Genomic DNA, 23,319 nt, shown 5'->3' with positions numbered 1-23,319 from the left:
TTGGACCTTGTTAGACCCTCTGATTTTTCTCCGATTCCTACGTCAACGGATGCGGGTGCCCGAGAGCGACAAAGGCGTTGTCATGATAAACGGGCACGGGACCGATCTTTCGAAAAAGACGCATGCGTGTGGATGCTTGACCCGCAGAGGAAAGGTCACTGGAAGACCGGAAAAATTGTGGAAAAAGAAGGGAGAGTGATCTTCCATGTGCGAGATGCTGATGGGAAGATTCATCGAGTACATAAGGACCATCTTAAGCTCAGGGAATCTTTGGAATCGTGGGAAAGCGGATTTTCGAAGACAACGGCAGATCAAGATCTTGTGCTCGAGGGACCGGGATTTCCTTTACCGTTCCCCGAAGTGGAGGACCCACCATTGAGTGACGGAAATCGTCATACGTCCTTAAGTGTTCAACCACCGAGGGATGGACAGGCTGTCGCAACTTCAAGTGAAGCGGCTCCTTCGGGCGACAATACACGCCGATACCCCTTGAGGATCCGTCGTTCAGTAGACCGCTATGGCTCTACTTATTAAAGGGGGAGGTATTGTAGTGGCGCTAGTGGGTTGGGTTGTGGACACTGAAGACGATGCGCGAGAGCTCGGCCTGGATCATTCTTCTGGCTGATTCGTCTGGAGACATAGGCTCCAACATGTATTGTCTCGTCCCTAGTTACTGGTATTAAATCGTTGTTATTCCCACGCATACCGACTATCTCAATTTTGATATGCAAATGAGCCCAAACCGAAACCGCGGCTACCGGGAACGCCGGAAGCACAGCATTCATTTCACGCCAGAGGTCCACGGTATTTGGAGGGATGGAGATGATTGGAATAGGCCGGATAAACCGCTTTCCTGTCCACGTGGGCCTCCGTCGGTGTAGATGATGCCCCCTTGAGGCACGCTTTTTCAGTTTTGGCTCATTTGCATACCGAAATTTGATCGGTGGACATTTCCCAGAGTGTCCCTTTTTCCAGATTTTTAAAAATATTGCTTTCAAAGAGACTTGTCTCCCGTTCTGCTACCTCACTTTTGCCCAAAATTCCTAAATAAAATAAAGAGTGCATTAATTAGTGATGTCACGAACTTTTTCGAACCCGCGGTTCGATTGGTTCGACGAACCTTCGAATTTCTTGTCACTTTCGCAAAGGTTCGCAAAAGTTCGCAGCTGAATTTAGCTGCTTTTTAACTTTGAGCGAAACGGACGAAAAGTATAAATATCAAGCAATAATGAACGGTCACGTGCGCCCTCCTGTGCGAGGTACATATTTCTGCCCACATGAGCAAGGCTGCGATCGACTACTGGTATAGTTGCATTTATTTATGCTGTGAGCTACAACACAGAAAGCAGAAAACGGTTTCCTTTGCCAATAAAATAGATATTTCTCCTATTGCTGTTATTCAAGAAGACTCAGAAGAGGGTGGTATAATTGCCAGCTGACTGTAAAACTTCGTGGTGCCTTGGATGATAGGTAAGCGACGAAAGTCGCCACAGACCAGAGCCCACTAGCGTACTGGCTACGTGGTAAACGTAGTTTGTACATTTAAGATTGAACTGCTAACAGTTTTGCACCGTTGTCCTTGCGTGCTTTGTTTTTCTTACCGACTGTCTGTTTACTCTGAAAAGGTGTATGTAGAAATGTTAGGTGGTACCGTGGTAGGTGCAGGTATAAGTTTCTGTTGCTAGAAAAGTACAAATCGAAGGAAAGCTAACTGATTTATCGTACATACCGTACAGGAGGACATATTGTCTGATGTGATTAAGCCTAATTAAGCCTTGAGTGGCGTACGTTGGACTGTTTACGTTTCCGGGCAGATCACGCCAGCGCATGCGCAGTGAAGTCGAACTTTTGCGAACTTTCGCGAATTTTTCTGAGAAAAGTTCGAAAGTTTCGAACTTTTGCGAACTCAAACTTTGCCAGGTTCGTGACATCACTAGAATGCTTTAGTTAATTAGGCGGCTTGTAGTTACACACTCTCTTCCAGAGTATGTCCGCCTGGTCGCATAACTCAATTGCAAAAAGCGGCATCTGTGCTGCTCTCATTGCGCTCTGTAAAGTATAAAAATAAACTCCCCGTATGATCACACATATATTCCTGTGCTATTACATAAAGTTGTTATTACAGATAACAAGAGCAAAGAAATAGTTGGATGCAGCACATGCAAATATTGATCTTCTCTTTGAACAAACTACAGACGATTCGTATCGATGCACGTCAACACATCACTTCAAGGAGAACGCGACAGCGCAGATGCCAACTGAGCGAAAGTTCATTTGCTTAATGCTAATGACGTCTGTAAGCATTTTCCAATTTCCCGGTATGCCTAACCTTCCGCACAAGGTTTCATCCGTCACCTCGGAATAATCTTCGTCGTCGTCAGCATTAGGGCAAGGCGAGCACGAATACGTTGGGTAATCAAGGGCCACCATATGTTCACCTAGACTGTGCCGTCATCAGCCTTCTGCGGTATACTTATCGATCTAGAACACCACATTTCCCAACCACATGCTTAGGGTTTCATTTGTCTGTCCCGTTGCTGGCTAGACGACTCTGCGGTATTCTCTGCTGCCAAACAATAATAAAGTGCTGTGATCGAATGTACATGGAGTTGTTACCACTAGGCGAGGGTACCATCACAAAAGACGGCATGTGCGTTGCAGAAGCATTTAGGAGCAGTTGGGGAGTAATACCCCTGCCAGACGTACTAATTTAGTGTCACTTATTTGAAGTGCACTCCGTCCTGTAATGTCACTTTCACTACGCTCCTGCTACACGGCATAAGTAAGTGTCACTAAGCAGTCATGGTGATGACGATGGGCGAGCTTGAACTCCTACCTAACATCGGGGAGTGCGCCATACTTTATAGGCAAAATCATTTTTCTTACGTCCAGAGACATTTCATAAAGATTTTCTTCGCAGTTGAAGTCGATTGAACGTCATAAATATAATTGTTGCGAACCAACACAAGTATATTTATTTGACAAATGTTCAATCTTCTTCTTCACCTCTTTGGTGGTCTTTACTATGTCTTGCGCGTGCAACTGGCCCGCGATGTCAGCATACACTTTCGCGTTTCGCTTGGTCCTCCCATGTTCTGATAGCATAGGTTTCTATCTCAGACCACGACGCCCTGTCTTTTTTGTCTTTCATTATTCAATGCTTCACTGCGAGTATTCCGCGATTTCGCCGGTGACACTTAACCACCGTGCAATGTCAAGAAATATGGCTGCCGCGAATTGGATTACGAACTCTACTGGGCAGTCTGTGAACGAGAGTACCGGTAAATTACCCCAAAAATCCTTACGTCTTTCTTATACAAATCAGCGCTGTCTTAACAAATTTGTCCAAAAATAAATTCCGATTGGGTTGTTTCTTTCCGTTTCCAAAAATATGCTTTTTGTTACGCAATCCCTGCCGTGGAGGCTACGTACTTGATTGTCGCAGGCAAAGTGAAGTGAGTTTGGCGAACTTACTTCATCGTAAGTGTACTTTGCATCTAGTGTCACTAAAAGATGCAGTGTGACTCCGCAAGAATGACACTTACTGCAAGTGTACTCGCTGAAAAATTAGTACGTCTGACAGGGGTATAAGCTACGACAATCGTTGTCATCAACATCTCAGATGCGCACCCACTTTTGTAACCATCCCTGTACACACCTGATGGAACGAGTTCTTGGGGTACGTGGCAAATGTTGAAACGGGCAGCTACTTTTTAACAGCGCCCCTGCCGCACTCTTAAACGCGCGTAGCCCCCTGCCAGCGCCCGCTACCAAGTTCCGAAACGCCGAAGCCAATATATTGCATCACCCAGAACGTTACAAGCATCCCACGACACCATTCTATTACACATTTCAGGCGCAGACAACTATGGGCCGCACTGTTTATTCGCTTATTTAAATACAATTGTTGAGTCATGTGAATGTGGAGCCATTAATGTCATCTACTCCATCATATGGGATGGATTGAGTGGATTTCTTCTTCACTGAACTTGACATCAGGATGCGCTAAATTTATTTCGCTCTGTGCTTTTTGAAGAGCCAGTACCTCCCTTTCTTCTTTTTCTTTCAATAAACATGTCCCCCCTCCCCCACGCACATCAGTAGATGGCTCCACCGAGTCGTCAACCTCCGCTGATGAGTAGTGTATACAAGCTCATTCCTTTTCTTCAGAGTTACTAACATCCCGTATAAACGTTGCGTGCCAACGCTGCCCTACGTTGTCCTATGGAATAGAGCCGTCGTCTGGCGCTGGTTTAGTAAGGCTACGTTCCTGTGGAGTGCCTTTGCCCAACACATTGCCCTAATTAATGTTTGTTCTTGGGTGCAGCAAAGGAATGACAATGAAGACCCGTGAAGCAGCGTCCATGCCCGGCTTGTGATTGTCATAAACAATTATAGTGGTCCCAGCTCATCCAGGCGTCCTGCAAACCCGCGTGATAATCTGCGGTGGAGCCCTGCAAGGGCCGCTCCTACCCCGGCTGCCCGGCCCGCGGCTCAGACCATGCTTCTTATTGGCTGCACGCTCCGGGCCGGGCCGAGCCGAGCCATGGCCGACAAAAGACGCCAGCACCACGAGCCGGGCCGACAAACGTGTTTACAAGAGTCTAGCTGGTCAGGGTCACGCAGCAAATTCCGCAATATGATTCATATCATCACGTGGTTACGTCATTCCTGTGCATATATGTATTTGCAAATACAAGCAAGGAACACAGCGTTATGCGTATGACTCGATCCTCTAGAACATTCTCAGAAGCATCCCTTACAAAAATGAGGTAAATACTTTCGATTGAGTTGTATTAGTATCACCTGTCAACTTTGTATACACTTTTGTATGTATCTACAGGGTGTCCCACCGAAAAAGGGCCAGGGGCTAAAGAAAAAATGGAGTGCTCTACACAAATGGAACCAACTGTATACGTGCTTGGCAGTTGTGTGGTCTATCCAATTTTTTTTTTCATCGCCCCCTTGACAATTAATTTGCGGTAAGTAATTCTTTAACTTTTTAATTATCGGTTTAGCTCTCAGATGTAAATAAGGAAGTTGTAGTACATGTCGAAAAAGACGCAATTGAAGTGGTTCGAGGTTGCTATGGCTTGTGGTTTGGTTTTTCCCAGGTTAAAAAATTGGTTTCAGAAGCCGCGCGCACCACAGAGCGCTCCCCATAATTCGGCGCCCGCGCGCGATGATTGCAGTGCACTCTGATAGGTTTGCCGTGAAACAGGTGAAATATCTTCCTTTTGTGTGACGTGGCCCAAGAATGGTCTCCAAGCGCTAATCTCAAGGTCGATGTGACGCCGGAGGGCGCTGGAATCGTCGCGTGCGGGTGCCGGATTGTGGCCAGCGATCTGCGGTCCGCCCGGCATCTGAAACCGGGGAAAAAACGAAACCACAAACCATAGCGACCTCGAACCACTTCAGTTGTGTCTTTTTCGATATGTACTACAACTTCCTCATTGACATCTGAGAGCTAAAACCGATAATTCAAAAGTTAGAAAATTAATTACCGCTAATTAATTGACGAGGGGCGATGAAAAAAAATATTTTTGGATAGACCACACAACTGCCAAGCACGTACAGTTGGTTCCATTTGTGTAGAGCACTCCGTTTTTTCTTTAGCCCCTGGCCCTTTTTCGGTGGGACACACTGTATGTGTTTCCTATGGCTACCTAGGACTAATTATATTTGTCTCGTATAAAGTACTAATACGATATTCTTAGACTTAAGTGTATATGTTTTGTATATAGTATACTGTCTATGCAGTATTGTTAGACAGGATTGCATACGAGGTCTTTTCACTAATGTGGCTGTACAGCAGGCTGTGGACATTTTATGTAATGTATTTATATTAGCAATATACATTGTATGCACACATTTTCATATGTAGGTACTATATATAAATTTGTTCTGACCAGTGCTAGCAGTGTGTAGATCATCGCCCCTAGCGATGAAAAGCCCCATTCATCATCATGTAAAATTTGCTTAGGGCCATTTTACGCTAATTGTATACACGCTAACGTTTTCAGCAGAGCATTTTTTTAAATCATTGGAGCCAGTTGTAATGGGATCGTTCGGCCAATAACCCTGTCGTAATTTCGGGGAATGCAGATAGGTCAAACTGTTCAGCGGTCAGATGGGACCATTACACCCTACTGAATGTGGCTGTACAGCAGGCTGTGGACATTTTATGTAATGTATTTATATTAGCAATATACATTGTATGCACACATTTTCACATGTAGGTACCATATATAAATTTGTTCTGACCAGTGCTAGCAGTGTGTAGATCATCGCCCCTAGCGATGAAAAGCCCCATTCATCATCATATAAAAGTTGCTTAGGGCCATTTTACGCTAATTGTATACACGCTAACGTTTTCAGCAGAGCATTTTTTAAATCATTGGAGCCAGTTGTAATGGGATCATTCGGCCTATAACCCTGTCGTAATTTCGGGGAATGCAGATAGGTCAAACTGTTCAGCGGTCAGATGGGACCATTACACCCTACTGAATGTGGCTGTACAGCAGGCTGTGGACATTTTATGTAATGTATTTATATTAGCAATATACATTGTATGCACACATTTTCACATGTAGGTACCATATATAAATTTGTTCTGACCAGTGCTAGCAGTGTGTAGATCATCGCCCCTAGCGATGAAAAGCCCCATTCATCATCATGTAAAAGTTGCTTAGGGCCATTTTACGCTAATTGTATACACGCTAACGTTTTCAGCAGAGCATTTTTTAAATCATTGGAGCCAGTTGTAATGGGCTCATTCGGCCAATAACCCTGTCGTAATTTCGGGGAATGCAGATAGGTCAAACTGTTCAGCGGTCAGATGGGACCATTACACCCTACTGAATGTCCGCACACTTTCCACGTTTTCTTTTAACCTCGGCACCACACATTTCACTTTCTCCTGCCGATGTTCGGTTTTGTCAGTTTCCCTGACTATACCCATAACCGGACAGCGCGCATACCATCGAAAAAGAAAAAAAAAAGCAGTAAAGTAAATAACATAAAGCCTCCGAGGACCCGTAAGTACAAAAGCTCACTTAGATAGTGTGTGTCATTTTCTTTCTGAGACCAAACAGACACTACATCTATTCCTTCGTTTGCCATTTTCCGCAAATTAGAGAGTCTTGTTCGCCAGTGAGTTAAATCGAAGGGTAAGGTGTCTAAATTTAACTTCATTGGGCTCGCAAATAACATTGAAGTGAGGAGATGCTTGAAGTATTAGGTCACCATCAACAAATCCGCTGTGTTCGTTACTGCTGAGGGACTGAGTAAGGTCGACCTACTCAGGCACTCAGTAACCCCATCAAAAATCAAACTTCCTCAGTGCTACACACTCGCGCGTTCCTCTCCCTCTCCGTTGCAGTAACACGGTGCAAGCGACATTTCGATAGCTGAGCGCAAAAACGACGTTACGTCAAATACTCGATTCGGAGAGTTCGTTGTATTGTTGACTGATTAGATGAGTAACATAATTCGTAAGAATGAGAGTTCGTAAAACAACGGACACGCGACATCCTGCGGATATACGAAGCTCTCGTTTATAAAGCTCCCAATCGCTTTAGGGATGCTTGAGATGCTAATGACGAATTGCACACTCTGAGCCAAATTTATATCTTTGAAGGCATAAATGACTTGTTCTGTGGCTCATCCCCCAAACGGGATAAAAATTATACCACCAGGTGAGGTATAATAATTTATCCCTCCAGCAAGCTATGAAAATTCAGACCTTGGGGTGCAAAGTATACACCATACATAAGGTATAACTTCAATACTTCAAGGTATAAATTTAACCCAGGAACAGAGTATAGCAAAGGTATAAAAATGTAGACCCTTGGGTGCAAAATGAATACCATTCACAACGCATAACTTAAATACCTCAAGGTATAAACTGAACCCCTGGAACAGGGTATAGCAAAGACATAACAAAGTAACCCTTGGGGAGTAAAATATGTGCCATATAGAGGTTCAAATTATATACCCCGAGGTATCAATTTGTCAATCAATCAATCAACAGAACAGGGTATAGTAACAGTACAGAAATCCAGGCCTTTGGATGCAGAATAAATACTGTTTAGAAGGTTTCTATCAGGTACTTGAAAGTATAAATTTAATCGAAGCAGGAAGGTACTGCAAAGGTACAGAAATTTAGACCACTGAGTGCAGAACTGTATCCTTCTTTGCACCAGAATCACTCAAGGAATAAAGTGCGTCATGTCTGTACCTAAAATAACGTCAAAGACCATGCGAAGTTTTGTGAACCAAACGCGAAAAATATTTATTTACAGTAACACATAAATAAATTTACAAAGTCAATGCACTTCTCCCGAGCCTTTGGCACTTCCAGCTTTAAAATTGCCCTTTCAATGATGTTTATATCGATGAGCTTGATTATGGGGGCAGTGTTGTACCCGTTACTGAAATATGGTATCGCGTTACCGATACTCGTTACTTGAGCAAAAAGTATCGAAATACCGTTATACAGTCAGCCCTCGATTTATGAACGCCCTTCGTTTGTCGAAAAATCGTTCATAAACCGTTCATAAATCGAGGGATTCATAAATAGAGGTGCAAGGTGCGCTGAAGAGAAATGGGCTGAAACGCGACAGGGAATGCACTAGATTACGTTTATTTGTAAAAACAGTTCGTAGTTGTGCTCTGCACCATACATTCGGCTGTATTTATCCTCTACGGAAGAGACGATCAAAGTTTGGAACTTGACTCGTCCACCTAGTCCTCGAACTGTAGATGTGATTCCACGCTAAGCGAGCTGTCAGAGCTTCGGAACAATCCTGCTAGTTATCTTCACTGTCACTATGATCACCATGGGTAACGTCATTTGACAACTTCACTAAATCTCCGTCATCGAGCGGCTCACATATGTGTTCACCGTCAGCAGAGGAAATGCACTCCTCTGTTCTCACTCTCTAATTCTTGTGGCTGTGGGACACTGCGCGGGTGCTTGACCTTCATCATTTGTTCATCTTTATTGACGTGATCCCAGTACTTCCCCGCGCGTTCGCAACCCCGTCCATAAATCGAGGTCAGAACACACATGGTTTTGCGGTTCGTTCCCTGAAAATCCGTTCACGGAAGAAATATATGGAAAAAGTTTGGTCCCTTGTGACGCCGTTCATAAACCGAGGGAATTCGTAAATCGAGGGTTCATAAAACGAGGGTTGACTGGAGATACTTCTTTTTTAAAGTAACGGAGTACCGCTACCGTTACTAAAAAAAAGTAACGCAATACTTTGGGCGATATACTTTTGTTTGAAATACGAAGATGACGCAACATAGAAATAACGCTTACGTGAACAGTTTTGCAGTGAAAAGCCAGCATATTTCATATGTAGCTCTGAAACGTTATGCTTGAGTTTTATCGATAACTGGCTCTTGAAATCGTCTTCTGCCATCCTTGCAAGCCGTGGTATCTCCGGCAGCTGACAGAGGCCAGTGTGACATTTAGGTTAGTGTCAGGCCCACACATGCATGGAGTCCAATGACCAAGGAATCCTACCCGAAGTTAACAATGTCACAGTATATGTGAACGTGACTCAGTGCGACATGGCAGCTTAGCAGTGGAATCGAGAACGCACTGTCAATGTCTTGACCTCTGTTCGTTGACCTCAACTCTTTTCTTGAACACAGCGTGGTCGTTTCCTTCAGTTTCAAAGAAAAACGGTGAACACGTGTTTAGTATACTTCCATAATTCCGGTTACGGAGCATGTAGTCGTGTCCACAAGCTTCTCGTCGAGAGCTAGGCTGACCATTGACAATGAATAAGAGTGAGAAATATGGTCGGTGAAAAAAGGGTGGGTCACTAAAAAGTATCGGTATCGGTGACGATACAGAGATCGCGTTATCATAAATTTGTAACGGACGTACTTTTCCGATACCGACTTAAGAAAGTATCGCGATACGCACTCCGATACCGAAAAAGTATCGATTACTGTAAAGGCGATACGTCCAACACTGTGGGGCAGACAGGCAGCTCTTTTTCCTGAAAAGATTTTGTAAAATAATACCTACATGCAAAGGAAGCGTATTTTGTTCTCACCTCTATGATAAGTGACGAAGACTACTGATTACAACTCCGTGAAATTAATTTCAGGGGAAGAACGCACAGGTCATCTGAATATATGGAATATTTAATGTTCCCAAAATAGGAAAAGGCGAAAAAGGAAAACTTACCATCGCTATGTGCAATGAAGAGTAGTTCAGCCTCCGTGCAGTTTTCCTGTACGATCATCAAAAGATCTTCAAATCCCTGCTGCGCTTGTGCGACGAGTTCTCGTTCGACGGAACAATATACTCCACTCAAGAAGCAGCTACACAAAAAGATAAGAAGCTGTCACGTTTGTTAAACGGCAACAAGAAATAAGTAATTATGTAGGTAAAGGGCGGTTTATGATAAATTATATCAAAATACATGCATACATAGCAGTATTTATCAAAACGAACACAACAAGCTATCTTTTACTTGGAATTTGTCGGTTTCAAATCTTATCCTGCATTTTCCCGCACAGAACGTCGCTGCCAATATTCCGCCAACGAAATCCCATATACGAGGGGCGTTCACGTCAAACCGGGACTTTTCATTTTTCGTAAAAGTAAAACGAACTTACAGGCGAGAAATTAGTTTTATTTTTCAACGTGATCTCCAGCTGCACTAATGCACTTGTCCCAGCGTTTCACGAGGGCTTTGATGGCAGCAGCGTAGAAATACTTAGCGTTGCGTAGCAGCCATGATAGGACCGCATTCTTGACCTCGTCGTCGCAGCTGAATTGGCGGCCCCCAAGGAACGCCTTCAGTGGTCCGAAGAGATGGAAATCGCTGAGGGCGAGGTCTGGACTGTAAGGGGGATGTGGCAGCAACTCCCACCCAAGTTCCTGTAAATTGCGTGTCGTGATATGCGCGGTATGCGGTCGTGCATTGTCCTGTAAGAGGATGACTCCTTTGGTGATCAGGCCCGGCCGCTTTTGCTTCAGCGCCTTATGCACGTCTCTGAGAACCTGACAGTAATATGCACCATTGATGGTGGCCCCACCGGGCAGAAAATCAACATGAACAACGCCAGCCTTGTCCCAGAAAACCGTGGCAATGACCTTACCCGCAGACGGGGTGCTTCGGAACTTCTGGGGAGCTGGCGAGCCCGGATGCTTTTATAGTTTTGATGCGCGTTTAGACTCAGGAGTGAAATGGTGCACCCACCTTTCATCGCACGTGATGATCCGATCATGGAAGAGCTGTCCTTCAGTGTCGAGATGTTACTTTAGCTCTTGGGAGATTTCCAGTCTTCTCGGCTGGTCAACACGGAGGGCTGCCTCGGGACCCAACGGGCACTAACTTCCCGAAACTGGAGGTGCTCATGAATGATAGTGTTCAATGTTCCCACAGAAAGACCCGTCTTTCAAGCCAGTTCGAGGGGTGTTATCCGTTGGTACTTGATGATATAAGCGCTCCACAAGTTGGATGTTCTCAGGAACTCTGACACTGGGCTCTGAGCCGCCCCGGCCGGGATCGTCCTGCACTGGTGTACGGCCGTCTCGGAACCGTTTGCACCTCTTAAACGCTTTGCTGCGGCTAAGTGTATCGTGGCCATACTGAGCCTGAAGTCTTCTGGGAATTTCAGATGACTTTACGTGTTCATTCACGAGAAACTTCATGACAACTCGCTATTCGATGCGCGCGCTCACCTCGTTGTCTGCCGTCTTGTCCAGCACGTGTATTCTGTTTTGCACAAACTTAAGGCCACCACGTGGCGAACGCGGAGGCCTGTCGCGTGTGAAAATGACGAAAAAGAAGAAGCGCGAGCCATTTGTACACTCAGGAGACAGAAAGTCCCGGTTTGACTTGAACACTCCTCGTATATCGATATATCGTCCTCTAATTCCTCCGCATAGAGGCTAAATGCAAACAGTAAACGCAAAACTGGCTGGTATGTCATAGTAACAAACGTAAACGCAACAAGTGACATACGCACGAAGGAAGAAGGTACAGACGACAAGACTGCGTTCGCTTCTCTTCTCGCAAGGCGCAATCTTGTCGTCTGTTCCTTGGTGCGTATGAGTCACTTGCTGCGTTTACGTTTGAAATTACTCTAATCCATCTAAAACACTCTTACATGCGGGTCGATTGCACGATAATTGGGGTGAAAGAAATAGCAGGTCGCCGAGAACGGCAAAAGAACTGATCATGCAGGTTGGTTGTAGTACCGCACAAACATGTGAGCACATCGTCCCTTTGTGTGCACAGACTCGGGCCTCTACATTATGAAGTTTACCCACCAGCAAGCCTGCACCTATGCCATTTTGTCAAAGCACAACTGTTACACAAACTATCAACACTATTAACCTAGAGGCGTTCAGCCCTCCTTAACAAAATATAAATGAAGCAAGTTTTCTTACCAAGATGTTGCAAGCACTGCAGTCTAAAAAAGTCAACAAACTTTCGATGAGGTTTCCATGCGTTGGCGCTTGGAGGTGAAGAATCGCCATGCAAAACATCGGCATAACTTGGTTGTAGGCTTGACATATACTGGCACTGGCTGTACGCCGAAATAAATCTTTTAAAATACAACATTAAAAATCCACGCTTAAAATTACACCCTTCAAAATCCATTTTCTGAAATAAACCACTTAAAAATATACGCCCTCAAAATAAACACTGTTAAAATAAATCATGGTTAGGCTTAGGAATGAATTGTTCCGTATGATAGCTTATGGGCGACATGATGTTTTTTTCTCGGCGGAACACGCTATTATGATGTTTCTTACTTATGTTTGTACTGTAATCAATTACATTTCTTCAAATAACAACTTCGGATATCGAAATATCCAGTTTAAAAGTGACGAGGACGATGCGCGTATTAATACAGGACACGCAATTGACGCTTGAGCAAACGAGCAAACTGAGCTGTGAACGAGGCTAACAGTTCCGGTTGGGGGAGAAGATGGCTATGGCGGTGTCGTGATCGGAATGCGCCGACGGTCATTCGCACTGGATGCTTATGCCAGCGCTCTGTTACTCGTGGCAGAATTTAAAGTGGCGGCGTAATGTGAGTTAAGGCTATAGCAGACAGCGCTTCGAATTGGAATCTTTACGGGTGCCACCGCAGTTTTCTAGTGCAAAGGGGACCCAGCTGCCCACATGCTCGCTTGATACGGTGGGCGTAAGTAGGATTCACTTCCTTTATATTGAATCTCACTAGTTTGTGGCGTACTTTCTTTTTCGGTACACGTGAGGTCAAGGATCCAGTATCACCGAAATTATTTGTGAGTTCTGAGAGGTTAACGCTTAACTCATCGATGTGTTAATGAAAAGAGAGCCACTGAATGAGCTTCATTCCGCAAGAGAGGCTCGTGTGGTTGTTGAACTCTTTAGTTCGATTTCTCTGCAGAAACCATTACCATGTTTGTTTGTTTTTCTACTCAGCAACTGATTTGCCATTTCACTCATTTGTGAAATAAAATCTGCATAAATTTACAAACACTCGCTAGTACAATTTCCATCCTGACTATTACCGAAAAACAGTAGTCACTTTGCTAAGGTTCTCGCTGAGAATTGGGTGATAGGAAGCAGAGATCCTCTGGTGGCGAAAAACATAGAACCTCACACAGTCTGAAAAGTCACATTTATTAAAATTATTTACAGTCACATTATTACTACTTTCATTAGTCACAATATTTATTAAAAGTCACATTTACAACATGAAAGTCATGCAGAATAATGAAAGTAGCATTTATTTACACACAAAATACGCGTGCAAGAGGGAAGTGACGTGTAGACGCGCTTAATTTCCTGCAATACAATGTCAAACTTATTTAGAGTTATAGATTTGAAGATTTGAATTAGACGTGATGAGGCAGTTGAAATTACTTAGTTGGAGGCTACAATGTAGAAATTACTCATAAATACAAATTGCGTTCTTGAAATTTTTATAGTCCCAGGTTACAATGCCGCACATATTTAAAATCACACACTACAATGACAAAGCTGTTCGCAATTATGGAGGACTATCGTGGCTGGAAACTTAAGAACCACATGTATGAATTAAAAAACCGTCACAAAGTTGCATTTCAGTCATCTTGACCACAGAAAGAAGCGCTCAGAACCCACAAAACGCCTGAGCTTTGAATAAGAATACATCAATATTGATTTCTCCAGTGGAAAGCTTCTGTTCGAGCTGGAGGATCGCAGCATCCTTCCTTTTCCACTTTTTGCACCGTTGCCTTTGTGCAGCTCAATTTGCTGCTTGTAGGTGTCCAATACGTTGGGACGACTCAATCGAGCGAAGAGCTTCAAGGCAAGTGTAGATGTTCGGATGCGGCCTGCCGATCACCCTCTTCAGCTTTCTGTAACAAATTTGACAGATCAACTTTCACAAATTTTATTACAGGAACAGACGTTAGTGTTACGACTCAATATTTCATCTCCATGGTCATCACTGGCCATGTGCCAGCAGCGAAAAGCCCTCACCCTTGAGAGGTGGGGGTGGGGATTCGAAAAAAAAAAAAAGATCATGCATATAATAAACATATACAGGGTTCGCCAAGATAAACTTCGGAGTTTGTAATGAAGATAAAACAAATAAGAACAGTGTCGGAAAGCCAAAGTAGATGTTAGAGGACGTGTTATGCCTCAAAATTTCATGTCAATAATTCCGCTTGGTATGTTTCTCTACGGATAAATCGTGAAAATTAAAAAACCGCCGGTGGCTAATCGGCTATACCTGCGCTTTAGCTCCTTCCTGTCAGATGGTGAAACGGCCACGCGCGGCATTGCAGATGACATCAAACCAAGTGAACAAATAAGTGGAACTGAATGCAGACTCGTACTCTGCAACGCTGCGTTCGACCGTGTTGCCATGACGGGAAGGAGCTGAAACACAGGTATAGCTGATTAGGCAGCGGCGTTTTTTTTCTGTTTTTTTCTTTCACGATTTATCCGTAGAGAAACACAGGAAGCGGAATTATTTATATAAAATTTTGGGGCATAATACGTCCTCTAACATCTACTTTGGCTTTCCGACACTGTTCTTATTAGTTTTATCTTCATTACGAACCCCGAAGTTTATCTTGGCGAGCCCTGTACATGTTATACATGTGTATACATATAAACATGTTTAATAAACATATCAGCCATTCGAATCTGCACAGAGCTTATGCTGATATTCAGGTTACCATTCTGCACACGCCCCATATTTTTTTATGCATGAGATTCAAAACGGTTATGTTAATATGGATAATTACATCTGACATTTTATCTAGAGGATGATTCCTTCTAACATAAGCGCTGAAGGATGACACAAAATAGACAGGGCAAGAGATACCTCTGTTCTTCTCGTTTTTTGCTATAGCTTAGGTGAACATTTACTAATGTGCCCGAATTACGACCACCTCACAATAGAAGCTACAGACAAAGCTACGAAAGCTTCAGAGGAGCATTTCATTATGCAAGAAGTTTGTACATATGTCACGTTCCTTCTGTTTCTACTGTAACTGGACACATGGCCTCACAGCTGATGGCCCGACATCACCTGACAGCATCAACATCACCTCATGGTAACACCACCTGATTACATATGCTATAGGATATCACTTCAACAGGACGACTGCTCGTCCAGGCACTCTCGACTTGCTCGTTACCGATCACAACAATGACTCAAGCACAGCCATACCCAATTCGACCGAAGGTCATTCCTTCATGGCTTCGACTCCATCACCTGTTCATCGCACCATGTGGCACATGTGCACAGCCAGCCGTAGCACGAGAGCAACACGCTCACCTTCCGGTCTCTGCTTTTGCAGCAGCAGACGCTGCAGCATGATTCAGCCAGCGCCAGCAGTGCACCCACGGCTAACGCAGCCTCAAGTTCCTGGGACTCTCTGAGCTACTGCTCCCGTGCTACTGCTGGCGACACCCCAGGCCACAATTTCAACAGCACCTCTGGCTTATCCTTTCATGTTCCGAACACAGACTTCAGCAGCGCTGACTCATTTCTACACTGTGACGAGCAGCTAACGAGTGAAGTGTTTTGCGTGCTGTGTACAATGCACGTCTTCCACAGTCGCCCTTGCTCTCCTGCTCCAGTGAATGCATGGTTCCCTCAGTTTCATCTGCACTCCACGTCTGAAAGCGGGGGGGGGGGGGAGTGATGTGGTGTACAGATAGCAACAATGAAGATGGACACACGCCTCTCAGTTCATTGGCGTCGATTTCAGAATGTGGTTACATCCATCTGCCCCTGCGTGACCATCATTATTGCTGACTGGGACATCTTCACCGCAACTGTATCTGTACTTATAGCCCTTTTGAGTTCCTCTTTTCATCCGTCACTATGTGTAATTTTACTATCGTGGACATTATAAGAGGGAACAAAGAGTGAATGATAGGTAACTACGTGACCCAACCCGAGAAAAGGGATAACTAAATGTGGGTGCTACCAAGGCATGACACAGACAGCCTCTGTCATTCATGATTCACAAGACAACTGGGTGCTGCCACAAGTTGGCTCTGATGACATCTGCCACGCACTCAGTGCTCCCTGTCATAATTATTCACAATAGTACATGCAGGGCGAAATGTAGCTGTGAAAGCAATGTAGATTACACTTTTTGCATATACACTGCTGAAACAGAACACCATGTACACACTCACAGCTTGTCATTCCAAATTTCATATTTCTTTACGCGCAAGAACCACTGTTTTGAGAGGCACAAATTGCCAGCTGTGCTCATTTTGTTGTCAAGAAGCGCAGCAAGAAGGACGCTTTGTTTCCACTTTCAGTGTGATCGCCGTAGATGATAGTAGACAGACAAACAATACGTGGTGACATTAGGATGCTGTTATGAGCAGCTAGTGTGATGCTGAGAGGGAAGTTGAAAGGGTGGAGCGACGGTCCCTCTTACACTACTTCCTGACTGAAATGGGAGCACCTGGCACTTTGTGGACCTCAAAACGGCGCTGCATTGCACTACTTGCTAAGTGGACTGTCTATTTCTCACGGTTACGTCGCTGGAATTATTAATCTCCCAAACTTTGCAAAAATGATGTGGGAACTGGAGGAGCGCATAGCGAGGCCTACTAGCACGCCCGTACCGTCTGCCCGTTCTGTATGCTGCTGGACAAACAAACCTCTTATTGCCGCCACTGTCACCAACAGCAGATATTGAAGCACCTCTGTGCACGTGCCCCAGTTGGTGTGTGACGTGGAGGGTCTATATAACATCGCGTTTTTTCACAGCCACTTCTCCTATACTTTTTGTTAATTTGGGAGTTAAATTAGGGACATGTAACCGCTCTGAGATTTGTAAAATAAAAGAGGAGCATAAAAGAGGGTTACCAGCAATGCTGCTATTTCAGTCTTTCCAGGAAAGCCATAATTAAAAAGTTAGTAAATTGATTTTAATTAATTCAAATTACAATCGCGGACTACAAGTTGTCCTCCAGGCCGTATAACACCGAAAACTGCATCTAGGTATCTTTAATGGTCCTATTCTAAAAATTATGTAAAATATTAAAAAAACACCCGATACATGCTTCTCTCAATTCTCTCTTAACTGGCGCCTGTTGTCTTGCTTTTCTTGCTATATAATACCTCTCTATGCCAATACGCTCCATATAGCTAGCCCACTTTCTCACTTTACATATGCATTGTCAGAACTAAACTCGTAACCGTGTCATGCTTCTGTTGCGTTGTTTGTCCTGGGTCCCCTGTTACCGTGCTGATTCCATATTGCACAGGGGTATGGCCCTCTGATCCATGTAGCTTCGAAATAGCTTTTGAACTCCTCCACGTGGGGCAGTTGGGGTGCAGTCCTCTTCAGCGTATCCCATGCATTGCGTACGAATGCGACAGGCAAGAAAGCGAGGCTGACCATTTGCCGAACAAAGGTTCGGAATTGTTCATTCTGCTCGTACACAGTAACTAAGCCATGTGCCTGAACATTTCGCCACACTACTTGGCCAAAATGGAAATGGCATCCCCGATGTCAAGCAGGTGTGAACACTGACTGTAGTGCTGCGATGAGGGCCTGCTCAAAGTCACTGCGCGTATACTCCAGGTTTATGGAAAGGTTTCTATCCTGCATCTTCTGCATCAGCATTTGAAAGGCAAACACATAATCCTCCCTGCTTCGGCTGCTCATGAAGAGAAATGCCACGATCAGGTGTTTGCCATCTTTGTCAATAGTTAGGGGGAGAAGCTGATAGAAGAGCTCAGGGCACGTAAAGAAAGTGCCATCGGCAAACACTTCTCTTGCCTCGGACAGCAGCCGAAGCTGCTCATCAGTTGAAAAACATAAAATGTATTTTTGCATGACGAACTAGCACTGGGAACGGGACAGAGAGAGGAGACGACAGGACAGTCCTCTCTCTGTCCCGTTCCCAGTGCTAGTTCGTCATGCAAGATCAACACCAACACGCCCGGTTTTTCACCTTGATAAAATGTATTTGCCATTGTTTGCTTCACTAAAAAGGAAGAATCTTCTTCCATTGATTGTGCGGCTGTAATGGCCACTGAGTTCGATGTCTGTAGCTGTCCGTGGCAAGGGAGGCTGATTTCTCCTCCTCTCTCTGTATATCGTACCTTGCAGTGTATGATATACAGAGAGAGGAGGAGAAATCAGCCTCCCTTGCCACGGACAGCTACAGACATCGAACTCAGTCATGTTTTGAGACGTAGTAGTCAATTTCAATATCAAGAAACCATGCTCATTCCTGACAATGTCCGTCAAATCATCACGTCGTTTCATCGCTGTGCCTTACAGAATAAAAGTGCAAAAATGTCTCTATGGGGAGCTGACTGCTCACAAGATACACTGTAGCACAATTTACACCGCAAAGAAGAAATAAAATTCACGCTCCTTAGCGTCAAAGCCTATGACCACCCCTTCAGAACAAAAGATCTGTCCTTCCGCGACCAAATTGTATGATCTTTGTGCTCTCTCCTTCCTTTCTTTTTCTTTTTTCATTTTTCCGCGGCTGACACGGCACACTGTGATCCCTAGCTATAACAAATCAGGTGGCGCAGTGAGAGGACGATAGGTTGCATATTGTGCAGAAGTTTCTAGCCTAAATAGAGAGCTATGTGATATAGCTTACCAGTGACTTCCTGGAGGTGCCTCTCAAACGTCCTAGCTACAGCAGGGCAGTTGTTTGTGCTCCAATATTCCTTGCATCGCCATGTGGTATACATCAGGTTGTGCCGTTCAAAAACACACTTGTAACCGTCAACATGAAACGCGTCCTTTCCCTTTTGTGTGGCAATAAACTGGACGTGGCAATAAACTTCGCTTGCAGCAGTCAAGTGTCTGAGTCCAACACGTGCGCTGTTTGTGGATACCTTTATGCCCTGTATACACTCGTCACAATATTTGGGTGTAAAACAATCGGCTTCTCCCAACTGCCTCTCAGTGTACACGTCCCATTTCCTTCCTTCAGGTCAGCGTTCCCGAAAACGCACGACAGAGAATGGGTCTATGACTGTTCCGGGACACTTGATCGAACGCCGTTTGGTCGAAAGCCGTTTGATCGAAACGGTAGCGGTCGTTTGATTGATTTTATTTATTGCTTCAGCTGGAGCGTTGAAGATAAAAAAAAGAAAATAACAAAGGAAAGCTTCAGTTTTAAATGACGTTATCCTAAGAAACATTTCCCTGTCGAAAAATCTCGTTACCATAATCCTATGCGCAAGCTCATAAAAATCATATAAGTGTTTATTGCATGAGCAAATGTACGTGATACGAGCAGCTCGTATGCTCACGTACGAGCCTGCTCATGCATGTGCATGCTCGTGTACGTGCAACTTATGTATGAGATATGCTCGTAGCTGGACGTGCTCATGTACGTGTATGCTCATAAATTGTGCGCCTATTATCTCATGAGCATCGCCCAGGGTTTGGGGGGGGGGGGGGTCCTGACAACCAAACCTTAAAAGAAGATACAGTGAACATGATAAGATTCCTTCCTGCATGCTTTATTTATTTATTTTTTCATTTGCACACGACCCTCTACGAAGGTCTCGCAAGAAGTTGGCATGATGCTTCTTGATGTGTTTGGCACGATTTTCCGGGGGATGCTCCGATGAGGGCCTCTCCTGCGCATACCGGGTGAAGGCGTCTGTAGTTAATAAATTACAGAAATGCATTATTTGCACATATTTCACATTATTCACACTGTGTCAAATACATCATGAGCACCTTTAAGTGCACCCTGCGTGACTACTGCAAGAAAGTGCAATCGAAGGAAGTGAGTTACTCAGAGTGCACTAGTACACCGCAAATTTTTGCGCTTGGATTTTTTCAGAACATGCCATTCGAATGCTTCAAACAGACACACACACAATATCTCAGCACGATTGACATTAGCTGACAAACTGCATGTTTGGAGGAATGGAACCATTGAAACACAAAACTGAAAACGAAACCATGGTTCAACAGAAATATCTGTGTCAAGTACAGCTGAACAAGGTTTATCCCGTCTTTTGGTGTACACGGTTGAGTTTCTGTTAAGTTTTTTAAAGCATGATACAAGTACGGCAATACGGGCACGATGGGGATGGCATTCATTCACTGCCATGGTGTCTGTCTCCAGCATTTGGATGAAAAGTTCACACTTTCGTAAATACAGCAACAATTTAGCGGTGGCAAGGCGGTATCAAGTATCAGAAATAAGTGTTACAAGGTGGCTAAAACAACAGGGAGAGATCAAGCATTGTGCCAGCATAGTGAATTTTGGACACTTGGTGCAAGGTCCCTGACGATGTTGTCGTGCACACTCTGAAGAAATACGGTATTTCTAACTTTTTTGATGGAATGGAGGACAATGAGCTGTGTGTAGTTAGCAACAAAGAACACATTAGCGTAGAAAGTGATGATAAATAAATGACATTGTGCATTGACTCCAACTGCTATACTGCCTCCCAATCCCTGTTTACATCTGACTGCTGACAGTTGCGACGCAATACACAAAAGACGAGGCAGACAATGTCGCACTCGTCTGTCTGTCTCGCACCTGTTTACTTATTTTCCAAATTCGTGTACCCTAAACTCGAGGGGTCGTCTTATATTCAAGAAAATACAGGGTGTTTCATTTAAGATGTACCCCACCTTTAAAAGCTAGTGGCACAGCATGTCAGATTCCACTGATCACTCACACATGTGTGGGATAATAGATGTCAAATATGTTCGTGGTGCATGAATGAGAGATGAAAGATACTCACTTGTTATAGCCTGCAGCTTTTTGGGGCTGAGTGCTGGCCTAGCAACTGCACCTTCCCTTGCGAACCTGGGACAAGGTGCACCGGTGACGCTACGGTTCATGAGATCAGATGTGTCCCACAGCACACGTGCCATCTCCTTGCAAAACATGGAGTCGCTGCGTGTCTTCATTATTCATGACAGCCTCTCCGCAGAAATGAATATGCCATTTCGCAAATGGACCTGCAAAGGCAATGTTTGATTACCTAATGCCAGCTAGTACACGGAGCACAAGATTAGCACAATTTTCCCGTCAGATGGACAGTCGAGGACTTGAGTATCAAGATGTACGACAGGGATGATACACTGGAGATGCAGGAGAAAAGCAGGAGAACCACATGCAGGATTCTTCACGTCAGGAGACAGCCTGCACGTTAGACATGCCCTTGAGTACACAACACCTAGACCAGTTTCATTGTAATTGCTGCCTGCGTGAGACAACACAGTGGCAAAGTGACTACTTGCCTCATTGTCTATTGTGGCGAAGAGTGGTATGTTTTCACTGTCGTCCTGGCAAACGACATCACCATCATGAAGCCTTTCGAGCTGTAACAAAAACATATGAGACAACCAGCCTTTAGGTGATCAACAAGATTGTGCAAGTTACAGGAGAGCAAAAAAGAAAAATAGCTTTAATGGGTATGGAAAGAAACCAGAAACAGCCAGTGTAAATAGAGACTGGCTATCAACAAAAAGTAGTGCAAGGGGATTCAAACGACAACATTGTCATTTTTAATGCGTTGGACTAGGTTTTCGTTGATTTTAGTATTTCGGCCAAACTTTGGTGAACCTGCACTTTGCTCAAATGAGAGACTTACTTCTTCCGGGCGTTTTTAGGCGATACAGAGCTACAGACAGGTTATAGCACTTATGTTTCAGAAACAATATCAACAATTTTCCGAAGAATTTGGCAATAGGGCCCAGGTCTCCATGGGTCACAAATTTTGGTCACAGCATCCTGGTTTCTAAATGGTTTCGCCCACCTGGTCACGCATGGACGACTTACCTCGCGCCCTCCTGGTGTATTCCGCCCATTTTGCGCCCCATTTTTCGCCATTTGGCATTACTTTTGACGATTTTTTTTCTGTGCGGAAAGCGATGTTAATATGCTTCCAGATTCCTCAGATGACTATGATGACCATAAAATTTCCGCCACACTGTGCATGTCATATGCGAAAACAGAAATAGCTTGCAGTTTTTAGATTTTTGGTGAAAAATCTGTCGCAATAAAGAAAGACGTCCTGTATATGTGGTACGCACACAGATCGGACAAGACTGACCACTCTCCCAACAGTCAGGACAGAGATGTGTTTACAACTATCAATACCCAATTAGGAACATTTACCTCAAATGGCTGTCCATAAATGGATGACACTGGAGCTAGTACAGCTTTGCTTGCCCGGGGAAGAGTGGGGTGAGCGGTGTGGCCAGGTGGAGCCAGTGCATCATTTATTATGTCCAGAGGGTGAATAACTGGCCGGGCAGTATGGTTGGTTGGCACTGGCGCAGCACTCTCGTCCACAGGTCGAGCAGCATGGTAGGTTGGCGCCGGCACAGTGCTCTTGTCCAGTGGTTGAAAGGTGGGCTGAGGAGGATGGTAGGTGGGATTGTCCGTGGGAGCTTCTGGTGAGGCTTTGGGGTGTTGGTGGGACTGGTGGCAAGGCAGGGCTTCTAAGTTAAGTGGCGGGGTGAGGGCCTTGTCGACACGTGCAAACAACACATCTGGAATTCACAAAGCTCGGTCATGATCAAAGAAGCTGGCACAGAGCCTAAAAATAGTGAGAGAGAGATTATGGGTTTAATGGCACAAAGGCCATAGAGCGCCAAAACTATGGTAAATAGTATATCAGCATTACCGATTTTTTCTAGCAATGTTTTTGTCAACTCTTGTGACATGCTTTCAAACTTCTTCTTTTGGGTCTCCTCCTCGAGCAGCTTCTGTCTGCAGGCTTGTAGCTCAGCTTTGAGTTGCTCGTTTTCTAGCTCCAGGCACCTAACCCGTTCTTGACCACCAGAACTTGACTCGGTAGGCTCTTTTCTTT

The sequence above is a fragment of the Ornithodoros turicata genome, chromosome 2, assembly GCF_037126465.1.
Source record: "Ornithodoros turicata isolate Travis chromosome 2, ASM3712646v1, whole genome shotgun sequence".
In the NCBI taxonomy this organism is placed as follows: domain Eukaryota; kingdom Metazoa; phylum Arthropoda; class Arachnida; order Ixodida; family Argasidae; genus Ornithodoros; species Ornithodoros turicata.
The sequence above is the reverse complement of the archived record's forward strand: the minus strand, read 5'-3'. Positions refer to the sequence as shown.